The following is a 12,008-nucleotide window of genomic DNA, read 5'->3' as shown; positions in this document are numbered from 1 at the left end:
GAATCAGGGCAGTGTAGGAACATATGCAGTTGGTCCCTCTAAACCTACAGTTAACGCGTCACCCAAGACGGTGACTCCTCAAGATACTGTTAATGTCTGGAGACCATGTGTGTTTTGTGAGCAATCACATTCCATGTACAATTGCAGACGCTACCCTGATCGTGCAACACGCATAAAACGACTCAAGGAGTTACATAGATGTAGCAAGTGTATAAGGGAACATCATCCCGACAATTGCACAACTGCAATGCGCATCTGCACTAAGTGCCATAAGGGTCAACACCATACTGCACTTTGTGGGGACACAAGTATAAAGTCTCCCAAACCACTGGAGGAGGAAGGAGCTACAGCATCAGTAAAGCTTTGTACTGTGTTACCTGACATAAGTGTCTTCACAACCAGGTCTAACCATAAATCAGCTCTACCTACTGCACGATTGATCATAAGAAATGGAAAGAATAAAGCCACCGTACGTGGATTATTTGATCAAGGGTCCCAACTGACCTTTATATCCAAGGAGTTGGTAGATAAACTGAAACTTACACCTGTAGAGGAGACACGGATAAACATAGCAGGATTCCTGACTAACTCAGGAGCCCGAACTTACAGGGTAGTATGACCCACAGTACGATTAGGAAGTTATGTACGAAAAGTACCAGCACTAGTAGTAGATAGATTTCCAACAGACCTGTATATAGAAGGTCTAGGAACAACAGCCAAATTCCTGGAAGAAAAGGGAATTCCTTTGGCTGATAACATTACATCGGACAACCTTTCCAATATTGGAATCCTTATGGGATCAGATGTCTACCATAAGTTTATCATAGGAAAGGAAGATTACCACGGTATGAACGTGTTACCATCTGCAGGTGGCTATTTACTAACAGGCCCAGTATTACGGCTAAAACAACCCGCACCTGTGGATCACCAACATGCCAACACAGTAATGGTTGCATGACTAGGAGAACAGTCTCCACTGCAACTCAGAGACATTTCCGAGGATGAGCTTGATCCCACAGTATATAAGTTATGGGACCTGGCAACTCTCGGCATTGTCCCTGAACAACCTAGCCCAGATGATGACTGGACTTATAAACAATACCTAGACTCAGTTATCTACAGAGATAATCAGTACTGAGTCAGGTTACCATGGAAGCTGAATCACCCTCAGCTACCCATCAACCACTTCATGGCACAAAATCAATTAAGATCACAGGTGTTACGTTTACAAAGACAACCTGAGAACTTGAAGTTGTACCATGAAATAATACAGAAGCAGCTCGATGACAAATTTATCGAAGTTGTAACAAATGATAACCCAAAGGAAGGACATTATCTGCCACACCACCATGTTCAGAAGAATTCTGCGACTACCCCACTACGGATAGTATTTAATTGCAGTGCTAAGATGGGGCAGAATAGTGTTTCGTTAAATGATTGCCTTCAAACAGGCCCAAGCTTATCACAAAGGCTTTATGATGTGCTGTTAAAGTTTCGTATAGGGACTTATGCATATACGGCTGACATTAGCAAGGCATTCCTTAGGGTAGGTCTTCAAGAAGAAGACCGGAACTACACAAAGTTCCTATGGATTAAGGATCCTAATGATCCAAACAGTGAAATAATCATTTATTGGTTTGCGTCTGTTTTGTTCGGAGCCACGAGCTCACCATTTCTGCTTCAAGCTACCTTGGATACGCACTTGAAGAAGTCCAATAGCCCGAACAAGACAGAAATTAGCGAAAACCTGTATATGGATAATTTTCAAGGAACAGCCAACAGTGAAAGTAAGCTGTTGGACATATACCATGAGGCCAATCGAGAATTAATGGGAGCCAATATGCCTCTCCAGTCTTGAGTCTCTAACAATGACAAATTAAAACAACTGATCACAACTGAATTTCCCGATTACCAAGTACCCGAGATGACAAAGGTACTAGGTGTCCAATGGAACACGACAACCGATCAGTTGACAATCAAGTCAGTGGAGACAGATACCACTAACTTAACAATGAGAAAATTGCTATCACAAGTCACCAAACCCTTCGACCCATTAGGCTTATTAAGTCCAATACTAATTCATGGGAAGATGATAATACAGGAATGTTGGCAACAAAAGATAGGCTGGGATGATCTTCTAACACCTGCCCTACAGGAAAAATGGCAAGGGTTAGTGAAAGATTTAAGTATCCTAGAGTCTGTCAAGTTCCCTAGGAACACAGTAGTAAATGAAAAGGACCCAATTAAGCTGCATGTATTTTGTGATGCCTCAGGAAATTCTTATGGTACAGTAGCTTACCTGGTCTCAAATGGGCAAGCCAATTTGCTCACATCAAAGGCCAGAGTGGCACCTTTAAAGAAAAGATCACTGCCACAACTGGAATTAACAGCCTTACTGCTAGGTGTAAGATTGGCTCATTATCTGATCAAGGCCTTAAGCCACATCCACTTTAAAGAAACAGTAGTATGGTCAGATAATGAGGCAGTGCTACAGTGGGTTAAAAACAATAACAGTACGAATCCTTACGTGAGTAACCGCGTTAAGGAAATACGAGAGTTGTCAGCAGGGTATAAACTAAGATATGTACCTACTAAAGAGAATCCAGCTGACTATCTCTCCCGAGGCCTGACTTTACGGCAATTAACAAAGGCAGAGATGTGGTTCAATGGACCTCAGTGGCTAATCAGCGACCAGTGGCCTGAACAAAAGCCGCAAGTCATTGTGACCAATGTCACTGTTCCCACTGAGAACCCGGAACTACCTCGGACTTTGGTAATTGATCCTGCTCGGTACTCTGAACTGAACAAACTTGTAGGTGTCACCCAAGTAGTGTTTGATTTTCTAAAGAAAATAGGAATCAAGCATAAATTCCCTAGTGCCTTAAGGTACTCGGTTAAAAGAGCTCAGACCGACACATTCGGGACAGAAATTGACAATGTTCCTAAGAAGCTACAACATGATCTGGGTCTCTGGTTAGACACTGACAATTATAACTTGATAAGATGCAGAGGACGCTTACAACATGCTGACATAGATCTGGAAGCAAAAAATCCAATATTGCTCCCTCGTCACCACATAGTAAGCAAACTAATTGTGTTACATATACACAAATACTGCACTCTGCATGGTGGGGTATTAGATACTCTCACAGAATTAAGACAACAGTACTGGCTACCCCAAGGTAGACAGACAGTAAAATCCATAATCAAATCCTGTGTTGTATGCCGGAGATACGATGCCAGAGTGTGTCCATATCCTGGCCCTCCTCCACGTCCGAAGGAACGAGTCGTACATATTCATCCTTTTGAGACAACAGGAGTAGATTTCACAGGAGCACTGACACTGACAGGCACTAAAGACAAGAAACCAGTAAAGGCCTATATCTGTCTTTTTACTTGTGCCACAACAAGGGCAGTCCATCTAAAAGTGACTCCCGATATGAGTGCCGAAGCATTCTTAGAGGCTTTCCGCAGGTTGGCTTGACGTAGATCTTGTCCCAAGTTAATGATTTCAGACAATGGGTCCAACTTGGTGGCAGGAGAAGCATGCCTGAGGAAAATCTGGACACACCCAAAGGTACGCACAGCCCTAACTCAACGGCAGTGCTATTGGAAATTCATACCTCCCAGAGCACCATGGCATGGAGGCTTCTATGAACGGATGGTTGGTACGGTGAAACGGTCTTTACGGAAAACCCTACACCGCCAAAAGATTGACCTTCAGGAGCTTCAAACAGTAATCATAGAAATAGAAGCACGAGTTAACAACCGACCACTTACCTACCTCTCTGATGATGTTTTGCAGCGTGAACCATTAAGTCCAGCTCATCTGATGTATGGGAGACCTCTCACAACACTTGTGTCCCTTACGGATGAGGAACCAGAGGATCCTTCATATGTCAAAGAGAGTGATTTGGTTCAACGTTTCAAACATCTTTCAGGGGTGATAAGTCGGTGGAATGACGTATGGACTCGTGAATACCTAACAGCTCTGAGGGAGTATCATTACGGGGCAAACAATCCCTATAACAGAATTAACTTGAACCCTGGTGACATAGTTCTGGTGGATAGTGACGGACCACGCTCGGAGTGGCCTATAGGAGAAATAGTCTCTGTTCATCCAGACAGCCAGGGCATCTTGAGAATAGTGAAAGTAAAATGTAAAGGCAACACTACTCTCAAAACATTAGAGAAATTAGTACCTTTAGAACTGGCCAGGAAAGAAGACGTACAACGACTTCCAGCACCCGATACGCCAGTACGGGACATACGTCCCCAACGGACTGCTGCACAACAATGTAAACTCAAATTAAAGCAGCACTATAATTCTGAGGGAGAAGAATAAAGTGATCGCAGTCCTTAACGGGACTTCGACCCGTGTTCTGCCCCCTGGGAATTATGTCGGGAAACCGACACACACACACACAAATAACACAGTCTCCCCTAGTCTGTACTCCCTTCAGGATGGAAAATGGGAGACTCCGTGACGTCATCGACTCCGTGACGTCATGGAAGTCATTGTATATTTACATTATGAAACATTGTTAATAGACTAGTTTAGTCTCTAAAGTTAACAAAAAAGTAATCAATAAGACTGAATATAATTATTTACATCAAATAGTAGCTAGGTTCCCTTGTTAAGGTAAAATTACTTTGAGTGAGGAACCAGAGCATAAGGGCGTTGCCCCGAGTGGGGAGGAAGGCGTCCACATTGTCAATAACAACAAAACAGGGGATCAGCCTACCACGCTGTCTTGGTTAACTGGTGTAACAACTAGACACCCCATTTACGTGTCAACACCAGCAACACAGCCTAACAACATCACAACAACGACTGTATCCGTCTACCAAGTATTGTATATTATTCTAGTGCACTGTTTAATATAAATAGTAGATGGTTAAGTCGTGGAAGATCCCCAAATACACCGTATGTGTACCCCATTACAACCCTCACAGTTCATGTCATACCTGTAATTGATATGTTTAGGGAACTTTGATTAATTCCTTGCATCCCATACAGGTAAATTGTGAGAGGAGCAGCAAGAATCTGCGCAGACAGTTGGTTCATACACATAGTTAACTACTTGTTTGCCAAGCCTTGTCCTTCCCACCAGCCGCCATTACGTGGCACAAAGAGGCAGGGCCACACCCAATCTCAGGCTACACCTACACGCCTTACCAGGCCCATTCTACTGGCATAGCTAAGCCATTTATGCTTTTAGTAGTAGTAGTCATAATTACTTATTATGAAGTAGATTAGACCACCATATGTGGTACACTGTATATTGAAATAACTGAAATAATAGATTTAAAGGTAAACAATTGGTAGTTTAAGGAGGAGCCATAACAAAGTGGTTTAGGCTACCAATTGTCCCTCCCAATAGTGTGTAAGAAGATTTCAGGCAGTTTACCAGTATATACAGTCCACTTAATTAATACTTACTTACTAAGAAAATAAATAAGACATAACTTTATTTTATTAAATCAATTTGAAAAAGAGAGATTAGCTGCCTGGAATTTCCCCACATGGCGTTTTCAGAGTTTCTTAAGAAGTATGATGATGAAATTCTAAGTTTACCTAATGGGAAAGGATCAGTACAAGTGATTAATTTGAGCAAAACGTTTATATACGTTTCTGTGAGGGATGCGCCATTTGAAATGTTGAATAGAACTATCATACACATACTGGAACAATATGGGAAAGTGGACAATGTTCGTTTTAATAAATATACCTATGGACCAGGGAAAGGGTGTTTTAATGGAACACGAACAGTAAAGATGGAACTTCACCGTAATATTCCTTCATCAATGTCAGTAGCAGGTCATTATATTAAATTTATATACAATGGCCAAATGTAAACTTGTTTTAAGTGTGGGCGTACTGGTCACATGGCTGCTGCCTGCCAGGTGGAGGCATCAGAACGGATCAACATTTTTCATGAACATGACTTTCCGCCATTAATAGAGGACATGAACCCACTGTTGGAAATACTGTAGTTCCAGGTGAGGTAGATGAAGTAACCCACAACTCTGTAAGTGCAACGTCTGTGGGAGTGACTCACTCCCAGTGCGAATGAGGCCGGTGAAGGTAACTTAGATCAGGACGATAATGGTAATGCAGACAAGGAGGGTGCAGATGACACTACTCAGGACGATAATGGTAATGCGGACAAGGAGGGTGCAGATGACACTGCTCAGGACGATAATGGTAATGCAGACAAGGAGGGTGCAGATGACACTGCTCAGGACGATAATGGTAATGCAGACAAGGAGGGTGCAGATGACACTGCTCAGGACGATAATGGTAATGCAGACAAGGAGGGTGCAGATGACACTGCTCAGGACGATAATGGTAATGCAGACAAGGAGGGTGCAGATGACACTGCTCAGGACGATAATGGTAATGCAGACAAGGAGGGTGCAGATGACACTGCTCAGGACGATAATGGTAATGCAGACAAGGAGGGTGTAGATGACACTGCTCAGGACGATAATGGTAATGCAGACAAGGAGGGTGCAGATGACACTGCTCAGGACGATAATGGTAATGCAGACAAGGAGGGTGCAGATGACACTGCTCAGGACGATAATGGTAATGCAGACAAGGAGGGTGCAGATGACACTGCTCAGGACGATAATGGTAATGCAGACAAGGAGGGTGTAGATGACACTGCTCAGGACGATAATGGTAATGCAGACAAGGAGGGTGTAGATGACACTGCTCAGGACGATAATGGTAATGCAGACAAGGAGGGTGCAGATGACACTGCTCAGGACGATAATGGTAATGCAGACAAGGAGGGTGCAGATGACACTGCTCAGGACGATAATGGTAATGCAGACAAGGAGGGTGTAGATGACACTGCTCAGGACGATAATGGTAATGCAGACAAGGAGGGTGCAGATGACACTGCTCAGGACGATAATGGTAATGCAGACAAGGAGGGTGTAGATGACACTGCTCAGGACGATAATGGTAATGCAGACAAGGAGGGTGCAGATGACACTGCTCAGGACGATAATGGTAATGCAGACAAGGAGGGTGCAGATGACACTGCTCAGGACGCTTTACCGGCTGTTGGTAACCCTGGTGAGGGTGAGGTAAGTCTGGACACTGTACATGTGGACGCCCATAACATAAGCGCTGACGCTGCGAAGAGCTGCGATGCTGACCTTGGTGAGATGACGATGGAACAAGTAATTGGTTGTCAACTGGATGTAGAGGATGATACCATGGAGGATAGTGATGTAGAAATGTCTGTGCAGAGGGCAACTCCACCCTCTTCAGTAAGGTATGATAGAAAGGGTAAGGGTAGTGTGAAGGCTGGGGGTGTGAAGGCTGGTTCTGTAACCAGTCATGTGAAGAAACGGAAAAAATTTACTCGGAGTTTTGATCTGGAACGTATGAAGGACTACGCCGCTAAATTAAAAGTCTCTGAAAAAATTGAGCAACTTTAAAAATTGAGCGACTTTAATTGTGTCACTTCTATGAGAGATTGTAGCATTCAGTCGAACGCATGTGTATCTCCTGCTTTAATTACACTTTTGAAATGTATTGGTCTCAAGGATGCAAATAGCATTAACGGAGGTGTATATGAATACACTTATGTTCGCCAGAATTATGGTTCTAGGCTTGACAGATTATATATGCACTCGTTACATGATAAAATTAGTTCTTGCAGTACTGTTCCGGTCAGCTTTTCAGATCACTGTATGGTTGTGGTGAAGCTTGTTATTGACGATCAGGTTAAAGTGGGGACAGGGTCATGGAAGCTCAATTGCAGTCTGTTGCAGAGTAGAGATGTAATTGATAATTTTCAAGTATTGTGGGAACATCTGGTTGGGCAAAAACATAAGTTCAGATGTTTGTTGGAGTGGTGGGACATGTGTAAAGTTGCATGCAAAGGTTTCTTTGTGAAAGTATCCAAACAAAAGGATGCTGAAAAATATGGTCTGTTAAACTTATTCCAACACAGACTAAAACAACTTTATGTAAAGATCAATATGGGATTAGACAAGGATGAAGAAATTACCATTTTAAAAGACAGAATTAACAAATTGCGGGATGAAATATCTGAAGGAGTAAATGTTCGCCTCCAGATTAATGATAGGATGTATGGTGAAAACTCTCTCCTTATTTGTTAAGTAAAGTCAAGAATAACAAGGGTACAGCACTTGTGACTAGTATTAAAGCAGGTGATGGGACGGATATGACAAATACGGATGGGATTGTATGTTATGTTCGGGGTGAATTAGAGAAATTGTACAAAAAAGTGAACGTAGACCAAGGTATGCAGGAGTATTTCCTTGGAAAATGTACACGGGTTTTAACCCAGGATGACAACACGTCATTATTGGCAGATGAAGATAAGCAGGAAGTGTGGAGTGTGGTCAAGAGTTTAAAGAAGGGTAAATCACCTGGCTGTGATGGGTTCCCGGCGGAATTTTATTTCTATCTATGGAATGTCATTGGTAAAGACTTTGTACAAGTGGTGCAGTATAGCATACAGCATAGGAAGCTTAGCATGTCACAATCTCATGGGATTATTAAGATGATACCTAAAACGGGTGATTTGCATATTCTAACGAACTGGAGGCCACTTTCCCTACTAAACCAGGATTATAAAATAATATCGAAACTGCTGGCAAATAGACTTAGGATTGCAATGGATAAAAGTATATCAAAGGAACAGTTTTGTGGTGTGCCTGGAAGATCTATAATCAATTGTAATAATGTAATTAGGGATGTTGTGTATTATGTGTCTGAGAATAATGTTCCTTCCTCCATGATAAACCTCGACTGGTCGAAAGCCTTTGACCGTGTTGATGTTCAGTTTGTATTAGCAATATTGGATAGGGTAGGAGTGGCACAAGAATTTATTGATTGGATCCGTATGCTTTATAAACAGTGTCGGAGCAGCGTCTGTATCAATGGAGTCTTAAGTAAACCTTTTTCAGTTGAACGATCTGTACGTCAGGGATGTCCCCTTTCAATGATTTTGTATGTTATATTTCAAGAGCCACTGTACTTGGCAATAAAAAGCAATGACTTTATTGTTCCACCTCGTCTTCCTAATGCAATGACACTTCCTGTTGTTGGTTATGCAGGCGATACAACTATTTTTGTGTCGACAGAAGACTCGGTGGTGAATGTTCAGAATGAGTTAGACAACTTTGAACGAGCGACAGGTGCTGTCATTAACAAGAACAAAACGTGTATGATGGGGTTTGGCAGTTGGTGTAATAAGGTTAACTGGACAGGTTCATGGTTCAAGGTGGTGGAGTCTATTAAAGCTCTTGGGATTTGCCAGGGTAAAACATATGAAACAACATTGGTTACGAATTGGCAAGTACTATGTGGGACTATAATAGTTGCAACGAATATGTTGTCAAATAGGAAATTCACCCTGTTTCAGAAGGCTGTAATAATCAATTGCAAAATTTTGTCTAAAGTGTGGTATTTGTCTCACAGCTTTCCCATAGACAAGAAAAGTGCTATAGAGATTGACAAAACTATTTTTAGATATGTATGGTATGGTAGATACCAACCAATTAAACGAACTACCCTATGTAAAGGTAAGAAAAACGGTGGAATAGGAATACTGAATGTGTACCATAAGTCATTGGCAATCTTATGTGTTACCTTTAGAAAGGAGATAATGCAGAGGGATAGTGTAAATGCACTAGGACATTACTATTGTAAATTACGTGTTAGCTCCTTGATACATATGCCAGAGTATACTGACCTTGCCTTTATTTCACCGCACTTTTATTCATGTGCAATTGATGTTCTCAGGCAGATTTGTAATATTGAAGGTTTTTTAATGATGAACAGTAAACAAGTGTATGATGTTATACTACCAAATATAGTTCCTAGAGTAGAGGAGGCATATCCACTCTTTAGCTGGCAAGTAATATGGGCAAACCTTCATGTTAAATTTATTGCCCCAAAACAACGTGAGCTATTGTATCGCTATATTCATGAGACCCTTCCTACTAATGATAGGTTGTTGGTGTTGGGCATTAAGGACAACAATAGGTGTGACCAATGTACTGAAATTGAAAATAATATGCATATATTTTATTTCTGTAAGCAGAAAGTTGTTCTTGTAAACTGGATTAGAGACACTCTTAAAGATTTATGTGGACCAAGTATTAGAGTGGAGTTAATGAGGTTTTTAATGTTTCATATTGACATAAAATGCAAGAAAATTAGGAATACAATAATTATGTTACTTTCTGATTACATTTTTTGTGTGTGGATAGGCAGGCAGGAGGGTTACTCAGTAGACAAAATATTGAAGTTCTTGCGAGGCAGGATCAGGTATAACATTTGGGGTTTAAGGCTCATGCTCGGTGATGATATGGAAAATTTGTTTACTGAGAATTATATAAAATATATATAAATGTAAAAATTTCCCCTGTATTTTAATGTAAATTTATTCTCCAATTTTTGTAAATCGTTTATAGGTAAATAAGTATAACATTCAGTTTTTTTTAAAGATCTTGTTCTGTACTATTGAAACACTTGTTCACTAAGAATTGTAATGTATAATTGCCTTGTAACATTTATGTATATGTAATTTACATTGTATTTTTTTAAATAAAGATAAAAAAAATACCTGTTAGATTCGTGAAATTAGAATTGCTGGACCTGTTCAGTTATGGGAGTTCCAGATGTCACTTTTTACTATTCATGTAATTGTTTATTTACTGTAATTAAGCAGGTGGCATTGTACTTATATATTTTGAAAGTAACTATTATGTTTTATTTGCATTCTTATATATTTTGAGAACAAGTGGTTGCTCAAATAGTTTTAAATATTAAAAAGTCTGTATTTTCCATCCCTCATCCTGGATGAGACAGAGGGGGAGAGAATTATGGGTAGAGACGGGGCGCGAGTAGTCAGTAGCTTCAAGGGACCAGAAGGAATAACATGTGGGAGATAAGTCTGTTTACTTGTTGTTGTGTCATGTAGTAGATCTTTATTCTGGGAGAAACAGTATTTCTGATTTTGTTTTATAATTGATCTTGTCCATCTGTACTTAACATAATTTTGATTATATTGTTAATATATATATTAAAATTTATATGTATATTTCTTCAGTCCTAAGGGAGAAATATTTTTAATTCTTTGCCTGTTATCAATCATGGGGTTACACTGGTGACCCGCTTTAGACAACAGCAGTTGTAGTATCCCTAGACATATTAAAGTATAGCTGTTGTAGGGTAACGAACGATAGGTAACACTTGCCTCCCACCGACTTTGCCTCCCACCAACCCTGCCACTCACCAACTCTGCCTGTTACCATCCCCACCTCCCACCAACCCTGCCTCCTACTAACTCTGCCTCCCACCAACTCTACCTCCCACCATCCCTGCCTACTACCAACCCTGCTTTTCACCAACCCTGCCTCCCACCAACCCTGCCTCCCACCAACTCTACCTCCTACCAAACCTGCCTCACACCAACCCGGAATCCCACTAACTCTGCCTCACACCAACCCTGCCTCCCACCAACCTTGCCTCCCACCAACTCTGCCTCCCACCAACCCTGCCTCCCACTATCCCTGCCTCCCACCTACTGTGCCTCCAACTAACCCTGCCTCCCTCCAACCCTGCCTAACCCCAACCCTGCCTCCCACCAACCCTGCCTCCCACCAACCCTGCCTAACCCCAACCCTGCCTCCCACCAACCCTGCCTCCCACCAACCCTGCCTCCATTTAACTCTGCCACCAACGAACCCTACCTCATACCAACCCAGCATCCCACCAACACTGCCTCCCACCAACCCTGCCTCCCACCAACACTGCCTCCCACCAACCCTGCCTCCCACCAACACTGCCTAACACCAACCCTGCCTCCCACCAACCCTGCCTCCCACCAACCCTGCCTCCCACCAACACTGCCTCCCACCAACCCTGCCTCCCACCAACACTGCCTCCCACCAACCCTGCCTCCCACCAACACTGCCTAACACCAACCCTGCCTCCCACCAACCCTGCC

This window comes from Procambarus clarkii, chromosome 24, assembly GCF_040958095.1.
Source record: "Procambarus clarkii isolate CNS0578487 chromosome 24, FALCON_Pclarkii_2.0, whole genome shotgun sequence".
Taxonomy (NCBI): Eukaryota; Metazoa; Arthropoda; class Malacostraca; order Decapoda; family Cambaridae; genus Procambarus; species Procambarus clarkii.
This window is presented reverse-complemented; position numbering follows the sequence as displayed.